The sequence below is a fragment of the Microcaecilia unicolor genome, chromosome 4 (genome assembly GCF_901765095.1).
Source record: "Microcaecilia unicolor chromosome 4, aMicUni1.1, whole genome shotgun sequence".
Taxonomy (NCBI): domain Eukaryota; kingdom Metazoa; phylum Chordata; class Amphibia; order Gymnophiona; family Siphonopidae; genus Microcaecilia; species Microcaecilia unicolor.
In genome coordinates, this window is record NC_044034.1 from 26,564,339 (window position 1) to 26,576,447 (window position 12,109).

Sequence of the window (12,109 nt, forward strand, 5' to 3'; positions counted from 1 at the left end):
TGGCGTAGGAAGGGGGGGCGGAGGGGCGGTCCGCCCCGGGTGCACGCCGCTGGGGGGTGTGAGCTCCGCCCTGGTGCACTGCCCTCTCTGCCCCGGAACAGGTTACTTCCTGTTCTGGGACAGAGAGAGCAGTGAACCAGCGCGGAGCCAACACCCCCCAGCAATGTGCAGTCGGGGCGGACCGGCCCTCCCGCCCATCCCTCGCCGCAGGTATGCGCTCCGGGGAAGGGGGTGCGCTCCAGTGGGAGGACGGTGCGCCGTGCTGCACCCAGGGGGGGGGGGTGCGCAGCGGCGACCCGCCCCAGGTGTCAGCTCCCCTCGCTACGGCTCTGAGAATGGGTAAAAGTTAATCGATATTTTACTTTTTTCAAAAGTACAAAGACTAGGGAACACTCAAACAAATTACATGGAAATACGTTTAAAAGAAATAGGAGGAAACATTTTTTCACTCAACAAATAATTAAACTCTGGAACTTGTTGCTGGAGGATGCGGTAACAGCAGTTAGCTTATCTGGGTTTAAAAAAGGTTTGGAAAAGTTCTTGGAGGAAAAGTCCACAGTCTGCTATTGAGACAGACATGAGCGAATGCCACTCATTGCCCTGGGATCGATAGCATTGAATGCTGCTACTATTTGGGTTTCTACCAGGTACTTGTGACCTGGATTGTCCGGTTTTGGAAGCAGGACACTGAGCTAGATGGACCATGGGTCTGACCCAGTATGGCTGCTGTTATGTTTACTTCTGTTTAGAACTACAATCAAATTCCAAGATGCCTTTTTGAGATTCTACTACTCTGAGGCTCTCTATCTGAATAGCTATCAGAGTCTTCATTCTTTTTGGTGTTACTGGAGCCTGAATAAAGGAGCCTAATTTGTTCTTTGTTTCTACACTGCTTGATTCCATTTTAATTCTCAATAGTGTTTGGTTTGTTTCTCTAAACATTTCTGGCTTATCTTTTTTCCTCTTTTTGTCCTCTGGGCTGGGATCCTCATTTGCATTAAGTTGTGACAAAACTGCTGATTTGTTTTTTTTGTTTTCTTTATTTTGTCACAGAGATAGGTGCTGCACACAATCATTGTATAGACATTCTTTCTCTCCCAGTTATTATTATTTTCAAAATGGATATCCCACTTTATTACCAAAGAGGTTACAGTAAAAACATTCATAAAATCATAATAAACAAGAATGCAATAAACTACAATAATTTCATTTACAATCTTCATGGAGAACCACCAGAAAAAAATCCAAAATCAGACGGCTGAGGGGAGACATGCTAGACATGATAGCAGTGGCGTAGCTACAGGTGGGCCTGGGTGGGCCACAGCCCACCCAATTTGGACTCGGGCCCACCCAAAATTGTGGGAATCCCCAAAGCCTAAAGATTTCCTCCTCCTCAAGCAGCCAATGCTCTTCCAGACAGCAGCTGGCACCACATACCAGCCCCTCTGCACATGCTCAGTTTTCACCCATGCAGAAGCACTGAGCATGTATGGGCTACTGGCAGCAACATCAGCTCAAGTCAAGTGCCTGCCAGCTGCTGTTTGGAAGAGCACTGGCTGCCCGAGGAGGAGGAAATCTTCAGCTAGTGCAGTTTGGGGATCCCAATCAGCTCAGGTATTTAACATTTTATGTTTGAGGGTAGGGGGAGAGGCAGAGTGCAGAGTAGAGGGGGGCCAGGAGGGACTGAATTCGGTGCCCATCCATTTTGGGCTCAGGCCCACCCAAATTTGGCTGTCTGGCTACACCCCTGCATGATAGAGGTATATAAAATAATGAGTGGAGTGGAACAGGTGGATGTGAAGCGTCTGTTCAGGCTTTCCAAAAATACTAGGACTAGGGGGCATGCGATGAAACTACAGTGTAGTAAATTTAAAACAAATCGGAGAACATGTTTCTTCACCCAACGCATAATTAAACTCTGGAATTCGTTGCCGGAGAACGTGGTGAAGGCAGTTAGCTTGGCAGAGTTAAAAAGGGGTTAGACGGTTTCCTAAAGGACAAGTCCATAAACCACTACTAAATGGACTTGGGAGAAAATCTACAATTCCAGGAATAACATGTATAGAATGTTTGTACGTTTGGGAAGCTCGCCAGGTGCCCTTGGCCTGGATTGGCCGCTGTCGTGGACAGGATGCTGGGCTCGATGGACCTTTGGTCTTTTCCCAGTATGGCATTACTTATGTACTTATATGTACTTGTCAATATACAGTGGTGGAAATAAGTATTTGATCCCTTGCTGATTTTGTAAGTTTGCCCACTGACAAAGACATGAGCAGCCCATAATTGAAGGGTAGGTTATTGGTAACAGTGAGAGATAGCACATCACAAATTAAATCCGGAAAATCACATTGTGGAAAGTATATGAATTTATTTGCATTCTGCAGAGGGAAATAAGTATTTAATCCCTTTGGCAAACAAGACCTAATACTTGGTGGCAAAACCCTTGTTGGCAAGCACAGCGGTCAGACGTCTTCTGTAGTTGATGATGAGGTTTGCACACATGTCAGGAGGAATTTTGGTCCACTCCTCTTTGCAGATCATCTCTAAATCATTAAGAGTTCTGGGCTGTCGCTTGGCAACTCGCAGCTTCAGCTCCCTCCATAAGTTTTCAATGGGATTAAGGTCTGGTGACTGGCTAGGCCACTCCATGACCCTAATGTGCTTCTTCCTGAGCCACTCCTTTGTTGCCTTGGCTGTATGTTTTGGGTCATTGTCGTGCTGGAAGACCCAGCCACGACCCATTTTTAAGGCCCCTGGCGGAGGGAAGGAGGTTGTCACTCAGAATTGTACGGTACATGGCCCCATCCATTCTCCCATTGATGCGGTGAAGTAGTCCTGTGCCCTTAGCAGAGAAACACCCCCAAAACATAACATTTCCACCTCCATGCTTGACAGTGGGGACGGTGTTCTTTGGGTCATAGGCAGCATTTCTCTTCCTCCAAACACGGCGAGTTGAGTTCATGCCAAAGAGCTCAATTTTTGTCTCATCTGACCACAGCACCTTCTCCCAATCACTCTCGGCATCATCCAGGTGTTCACTGGCAAACTTCAGACGGGCCGTCACATGTGCCTTCCGGAGCAGGGGGACCTTGCGGGCACTGCAGGATTGCAATCCGTTATGTCGTAATGTGTTACCAATGGTTTTCGTGGTGACAGTGGTCCCAGCTGCCTTGAGATCATTGACAAGTTCCCCCCTTGTAGTTGTAGGCTGATTTCTAACCTTCCTCATGATCAAGGATACCCCACGAGGTGAGATTTTGCGTGGAGCCCCAGATCTTTGTCGATTGACAGTCATTTTGTACTTCTTCCATTTTCTTACTATGGCACCAACAGTTGTCTCCTTCTCGCCCAGCGTCTTACTGATGGTTTTGTAGCCCATTCCAGCCTTGTGCAGGTGTATGATCTTGTCCCTGACATCCTTAGACAGCTCCTTGCTCTTGGCCATTTTGTAGAGGTTAGAGTCTGACTGATTCACTGAGTCTGTGGACAGGTGTCTTTCATACAGGTGACCATTGCCGACAGCTGTCTGTCATGCAGGTAACGAGTTGATTTGGAGCATCTACCTGGTCTGTAGGGGCCAGATCTCTTACTGGTTGGTGGGGGATCAAATACTTATTTCCCTCTGCAGAATGCAAATAAATTCATATACTTTCCACAATGTGATTTTCCGGATTTAATTTGTGATGTGCTATCTCTCACTGTTACCAATAACCTACCCTTCAATTATGGGCTGCTCATGTCTTTGTCAGTGGGCAAACTTACAAAATCAGCAAGGGATCAAATACTTATTTCCACCACTGTAAGCTTTCATAAAATGTCTTCAAATATTTCTTAAATTGTTGTCTGCTTGAACACATTTTTAAATGACCAGGCAGATGATTCTATAAATTTGCTCCTGCAATGGAAAAGGCTCGAATGTGTGTATCAGAAAAATGACTTACAGCGATACACAGCGTAAGGCCCAATTTGGTTGGTACGTAGACAGAACGCTCATGAAATACTGTGGAGCTGTGGCATACACTCGCTGGTGTATCAAATCCAATACTTTAAACAACGCTCCAGATTTTATTGGAAGCCAATGCAAACCCTTCAAAATTGTCATAATGTTTTTACACCAGTAAGTAAGCGTGCCGCTGCATTTTGTTCTGAGCCTGGGAATTCCTTAACTTCTGCAGAAAATATTACGGGGGTCAGTATTCAGCCTGTTGTGGAAAACAGCTCGTAAATAGTGCCTTAGGGTTCCTTTTACTAACGTGTGCCGAAAAATGGCCTGCGCTGGTGTAGACACATGGATGCATGCAAGTCCATTTTTCAGCGCATCTGCAAAAAAGGCCTTTTTTTGGCCAATAAATGAGTAGATTTTTTTTTTAAGTTTTTACCAGGTGGTCTGCTGCATTAACAAGGACTATGACATCCTCATCACTGTTCCCTCTAAGCTGAGTGGGAGTCTTCCATCTACAGTCCTGCCAGTGGGTGGCGCTGTTTTCACTATCACACGTTCAATAGTGAGGCACAGGCAAGTTCTGCAGGACTCCAGGGACCCTGCTTGCCCCTAGCAAGTGGAAATACAATATTAAAGCACCACCCCCTACTGGCAGCAATGCAGTGGGAGGACTTTCGCTCAGTTTAGTGGGAACAGTGATGATGATGTTAATGCAAAAGAATTAAACCACCTGGTAAAAACAAATTTAAAAATCTACTCATTTATTGGCTAAGTAGCATATTTATACATACTCATTACCTGATATGAAGGAAACATCTGTAACAGGGCACCCAAATTTACACCCCATGTGAGCAGCGTGTAGAACAGTCACCTTTGCAGGTATTTGTAGACATAGGGGGGATTTGTAGGTATTTGAAGACATAGGGTCATTGTACCTTGAGTGGGGTCTGCTGACAGGGCTTTTGTCCCCCTGTATCACCTTCTAGGTTCTCAATTTGAGCCAAAAGACTCAGAGCTGGAACCATTGTGCTCAAATTTTAGCCCCCCCAAAAAAGACTGAGAAGCAGTGATGAGCTGAGTAAATCTGAGCAGAAGGCAAATAGTCTACAAGTTGACAAACTTACTCTTGTATACTGCAACTCTTACCACCAAAGGAACACACTTGGAAAGTCGATAATGACCTTCTACAAGGTACTTCATCTGCTTTCGCCCTGCAGCAGTGTCTGATCCGTCTGATGGGTTCTTAGCTTTGTGGATACACCTGCTGTGTTGGTCATTATGAGCTTAAATCAAAGCACAGGCATGTGCCAGTTAGTTCCACACCCAGGAGACTTCACTGAGGCCCTAATAGTTTTGCTGCATCGATCTAATCCGTTTGCCTTTGTGAGTCATTAACTTCACCGTGGATCAGAATGCTGATTCATTTAATGAATTTAAAAGTTGTTTCTTTACTAATTAAATCATGGAAATTAGATCTGTTGGTAATTAAATAGCATGTAATGTAGAAGTTTTAATGAAGGCAGGAATGCAGGTCTGAGTCTCAGTTTGCTAAGCCATCTGAATACATTTTCTTGTAGTATTCCTAGTGCAAGTTAAAATAGTAAAAAAGATTAAAATTGTAATAAGAGAGATTTTAAGAACATAAGAACAGCCATACTGAGTCAGACCAATGGTCCATCTAGCCCAGTATCCTGCTTCCAACATTGGCCAATCTGGGTTACAAGTACCTGGCAGAATCCCAAAGAGTAATAGATTCCGGAACCCCAAACAATAACAAGATTCCGGAACCCCTAAGAGTAGCAACATTCCATGCTACCAATCCCAGGGCAAGCAGTGGCTTCCCCATGTCTATCTTAATAACAGACTTTTAGTGTCAGATCAAACTCCCTTATTCATATCAGGAACTTTTAGAATTGTTGCACTCTTGATTTTGGAAGTACTTTTAGAAAGTTTTGAAAGGTATTAATCCGCAAATGAACCTTTTTCGGAGATGGGAAGGCAGTAGAACTAGAGGACATGAAATGAGTTTGAAGGGGGGCAGACTGAAGAAAAATGTCAGGAAGTATTTTTTCACGGAGAGAGTGGTGGATACTTGGAATGCCCTCCCGCGGGAGGTGGTGGAGATGAAAATAGTAACGGAATTCAAACATGCGTGGGATAAACATAAAGGGATCCTGTTCAGAAGGAATGGATCCTCAGAAGCTTAGTGGAGATTGGGAGGCGGGGCTAGTGCTGGGCAGACTTCTACGGTCTGTGCCCTGAAAATGGCAGATACAAATCAAGGTCAGGTATACACATAAAGTAGCACATACCATGTAAATGAGTTTATCTTGTTGGGCAGACTTGATGGACCGTACAGGTCTTTCTCTGCCGTCATCTACTATATTACTATGTAGAAGAGTTAGACACCATCTCCCGGTTTCTATATATGGCGCTTTGAGTTGCATGTGCAAATTAGGATGAATGTCCAATTTGCATATGCAACTTAATTAATTAATGAGCCAATCAGCTCCAAAAATTGGACAATAACAAGCAATTATTGGCACTAATTAGAATTTACATGTGCATCTTTTTAGGCGTATTGTGTAAAGAGGTGCGTGGAAATTCTAGTGCATGAATTTGAAAATGGGGTGTGGCCACGGGAGAGGCTTAGGCAGGTTGGGAGTGTTCTTAATCTTTATGCATGTTGTTCTAGAATTAGTGGGATCTGCGCCTAATTTACGCATTGGGATTTACACCAGGTTTGAATGGCTGCGCCTAAATGTAGTTGTGGTTCCTGGCGCTAAGCGCTGTTCTATAAACTGTGCCTAACTAACTGTAAGCATAGTTTATAGAACGGTGCTAAGCGCTAATTTTTTGGCGCCATTTATATTTATTAGGACTTTATTTATTAGGATTTATTTACCACCTTTCTGAAAGAATTCATTCAAGGATGTGAACAGTAAGAATAAATCAAACATAAGCAATTACAGCAGTAAAAATGTTCAAATAACAATACATAGAGGGGCATAATCAAACGGGGACGACCATCTCTAAGGACGTCCCGGCGAAGCGGTGGGGAAACCCGTATTATCGAAACAAGATGGGCGTCCATCTTTCATTTCAATAATACGGTCGGGGACGCCTAAATCTCAACATTTAGGTCAAACTTAGAGATGGTTGACCTAAATGTTGAGATGGTCAACCTTAGAGATGGTCATCCCTGGTTTTCGGCCATAATGTAAACCGAGGACGCCCATCTCAAAAACAACCAAATCTAAGCCCTTTGGTCGTGGGAGGAGCCAGCATTCGTAGTACACTGGTCCCCCTGACATGCCAGGACGCTAACCGGGCACCCTAGGAGGCACTGCAGTGGACTTCATAAATTGCTCCCAGCTGCATAGCTCCCCTGCCTTGTGTGTTCATGACAGATACTGACGTGGACATATACACCTGCCTTAGGGCTTGTGTAAATGCCCTCACCTACCACTTATGCTAGTAGTTTATCAAGAGAAGTATTTAAAAAAAATATTGCCTGCCTGATTAATTTAGATTTTGCTCACATCTTTTTTCAGTAGTAGCTCAAGGTGAGTTACATATTTCTCTGTCCCAGGAGGGCTCACACTCTAAGTTTGTACCTGAGGCAATGGAGGGTTAAGTGATTTGCCCAAGGTCACAAGGAGCAGCAGTGGGATTTGAACTGGCCACTTCTGGATTACACAACTGTTGTGCTAACCACTAGGCCACTCATCCACTCCGTTGCCTTGTTACCATCTTACCCCATGATCCTAAGTGCTCTGTTATAAAATTACCTTCTCCATCCTTTCAACATAAAGTACATAAGTACTGACATACTAGGACAGACCGAAGGTCCATCAAGCCCAGCATCCTGTTTCCAACAGTGGTCAATCCAGGTGACAATAACATATGCACACAGCACTATAAACAGATGAGCATTTTTATGGGATGAGATGAACAAAGACAGCGCTGTACAGCGCTGCATAACCCAAGTAGCGCTCTAGAAATGTTAAGTAGTAGTAGTAGTAGTAGTATGATACTGTACATTCTATGTACACAGCACTTTAGGAGCTCTGAATGTTTGCAAACAAAATTAATTGAAGGGTCAAAAGCCTTGAAAACTACGAACGCCCACCTAAACTTCCGGAAAACACTAAAAACTAACCTGTTTAAAAAGGCATACCCTACCGATCCAACATAAATGCCTGATCTTTGCAACACAACAAAACTAAAGAACGTAATGGACATAACACAACTCTTCCGTTGTACGATTCCCTAGTGTGGCTGGGCCACATGAACTTTATCTTACCACAACATCACCTTGTATTTGTTTACACCGGAGTCTGTAACGCCTCTCCGGTACTATGTAAGCCACATTAAGCCTACAAATAGGTGGGAAAATGTGGGATATAAATGTAACAAATAAATATGACAGTCACATGTGAAATATATGTTGTGGGTACTAATCCCCCTCAAGAAAGCAGAGCAAGGATCATTACATAATTTGGTGAGCCACAGAATGCACTAACCACTAGGAGTGGCCTAGTGGTTAGGGTTGTGGACTTTGGTCCTGAGGAACTGAGTTCAATTCCCACTTCAGGTACAGGCAGCTCCTTGTGACTCTGGGCAAGTCACTTAACCCTCCATTGCCCCATGTAAGCTGCATTGAGCCTGCCATGAGTGGGAAAGCACAGGGTACAAATGTAACAAAAAAAACCAAAACTGAGCACATGCTTTTTGGTTTTTAGAGTGGTATTACAACCTTGATGCGTATGGAGAAAATTCCTAACGTGCTGCTGCGAGCTCCCACACCGTCTTTGAACGATGCGATCACCCTACGGTCACAAAATATTCCCGCTTGTAAACAACGAGCTGTGACAGACTTGGATGCCCACATTCTTCTCGGGCAGGGACCCTCAAATGCAATCCTGGAGGTCCACAACCCAGTCTGGTTTTCAGGATTTCCACAATGAATATGTATCAGATCTATCTGCATTCCCTGCTTCCAGTGCAGGCAAATAGATCTCATATGTATCCATTGTGGAAATCCTGAAAACCAGGCTGGATTGTGGACCTGAGGGACTGGATTTGAGGACCCCTGCTCTAGGGTGTTTGGGTGTGGCTATGTAGTCCTTTTTTTTTTGTAAGTAACTATGGGACCCTTTTACAAAGGCACACTGAAAAATGGCCTGCGATAGTGTAGACGCATGTTTTGGGCGCGCGCAGAATCATTTTTCAGCGCACCTGTAAAAAATGCCCTTTTTAAAAAAAATTTTGCCGAAAATGGACGTGCGGCAAAATGAAAATTGCCATGCATCTATTTGAGGTCTGAGACCTTAGGGCCAGCCATTGACCTAGCGGTAAGGTCTCATGCGGCTGGTAATGGTCTACATCCGTAAAATGCCGATTACTGCCCACATGCCAGAAAATAAAAATATTTTCTGGTGTGCGTAGCAGACACACGTCAGAAATGAAATTACTGCAAGAGCCACCCGGTAGCCAGGCGGTAACTCAAAATTGACGCACGTTGGGTGCACGTAGGCACCTACACGGCTTAGTAAAAGGGCCCCTATGCAGGGCCGCCGAGAGACTAGGCCGGGCCCGGGGCAAGGCCACCCCACCTCCGCCCCTCCGCCGCTGCCGCCCCCCATCGCTCCACCTGCCGCTGCCGCCCTCTGTCGCTCCCCATGCCGCTGCCGCCCCCCCATCGCTGCAGTCCCCGGTCTCACCTGCCTGCCTCCACGGATCCGGGCCCCCTGCATTCAAAGAGGCAGTCGCAGATCGCCTCTCTTCTGGCCTTCCCTCCCTGTGTCCCGCCCTCGTCTGATGTAACTTCCGGTTTCCGCGAGGGTGGGACACAGGGAGGGAAGGCCCGAAGGGAGGTGATCTGTGACTGCCGCTTCGAATGCAGGGGGCTCGAAGCTGAGGAGGCTGGTAAGTGAGACCGGGGACTGCAGCGCCGGCGGCCTAAACCCCGGCATCGGGCCCCCCTTGCCCCCCCCCCCTCTCGGCGGCCCTGCCCCTATGTTCCTACATGTGTGCAAGGGATGAAAAGTGTGAGTGGCACGGCGGTAGGTGCTATCCAGCAATTCTCAATCCTGTCTCCAGACAAACTGGAGTGAATAGTTGCACGTTAATGTAGATTCCCTCAGCACAGAAGAGTTTGTCATAGCTTTGTTGTTTACAGCATAAGAAAAGAACACCGCTGGCAAAATATTTGTAGACAATAGACCATTTGCAAGGCTCAAGAATTTTGCAAGATTGAGGCCAAGGTTATAAAGTTATTTCTCTGAAGAATTTGCCATCCAAGACTGACTTTGAAGGGGGTGGGGGAGGGAGGTTCTGCAAATGTGACTAAAATAAAACCAGCCAGCCTCCTCAGGCTTGTAGATCTGTACTCTCAATAATACTCTCTACCCTCAGTGTAGCAAACAATAAACCTAATTTGCATAACCTGTTTGCTACACTAACTAGGTTTATTGTCAGGCCATATGTCTACATACATCTGAAGATCGTTCATTGGGAATATGCTGTCTGTAGCCCTGGTTGGAAAACTCTGAATACTGCTAACTCTTTCCACCAGAAGAAGGAATTAATGTGGAAATCAGAAACGTAGCATGCTCGGATGAATGTGCCTATGGGTTCAATAAACATTCTAATCATTTATTTTGTCTATTTAACTCTGTAGGACAAACCAATAAAACTGTGCATGATTTTAACACGAGTAGGATGAGGCCTTGCTCTTGTTTATCTGGATTTTAAGAACAGGGTCAGATAAGCTGAACAATGATGTGTACATACCACAAGGTGGGTTACCGGCTAATCCTCACTTATATGCACAGACATCTGAATGACGCAGGTATGGATTAACAGAACCGGACTGCAACCTAATCATTAATCTGTGAGAAGTGATCACAAGGATGCACTGAAGCAAAAGGAATGTATAGCTCTTCCTATTAGGTTTCCAAATGTCTTCCCACGTTGCTCCTCTCACGTACGCACAGCCACACACACCACTATTTTCATAGCTACTCCAAATGGCCATTGCCTTTTTCTGAAATGAGATGAATGATCTGAAATATTGTGAATCCTGTGAGGCATCTATTGAGGTTTTGGCACTGCTGGAAAGTTGTAGAATTAGAAATTGAAACGGCCTAACCTCGCCCACCCCCACCCTCATCCTCCTCGTGTAGAATGTTGGGTCTCATTTTGAAGTTTGGGGGTATCATTTGGTTTGTTCTATCTCTTGGGGTTCTTCAGTAGCTTGAGGGTCCACAGAGTTAGGATTCGTGCAACATACTGGGAAAAATTGCATTGTCCATACCAACAAGTGTTCCAAAATTAAAAACAGATAAGTGAAAGGATGAGTGATATGTATCCTGAGATATCAGTTCAATACCCGTGAACAGCAACAATTCACCATAAGTCCGACAACTATCAAGCGTGGATTTCTTGGGGTTTATCACCCCCTCAAGTACTCTGAAGGATGTCTGAGGCTTTCAGGGGCTTCCCCATTTGGTGCTGATTTCAGTGGCATTTAGCTGAAGAAACATTGTGCCATCTTATTTTTATTCCAGTGATTCAAACGGCTTTTTCTAGGCAATGTACAATAAAATGACATAACACAATCATACATAAAGACAAGAAATATCAGATAAAAATATAGCTTTACATAGAACAAAAGAGATCACTAGAGCAATATCGCCATAGTAAATCAGCATACATAAATGACAAACCAATACTAATCGACCTAAGTGTTTACCAAAAGCACTCTCCAGACTCTTTCTCGTATAGAGATTAATTTAAATAAATCCCCTTTTTAAAAAAAAAGTACAAAAATAATGTAAGGGTTACCAATAACTTCAGTCTTTTAAACTAAATACCCGATCTCGAACAAAAACTGAATAATACAAGCACCAATTTATAACAACTTTGTGGAATTGTGGCCAAGCAGAGGAGTGGCCTAGTGGTTAGGGTGATGGACTTTGGTCCTGAGGAACTGAAATCGATTCCTGGCACAGGCAGCTCCTTGTGACTCTGGGCAAGTCACTTAACCCTCCATTGCCTGCTGCATTGAGCCTGCCATGAGTGGGAAAGCGTGGGGTACAAATGTAATAAAAAATATACAGGGCCCTTTTTGAGGGGGTGCTGAGTACTGGCACCTTTTCC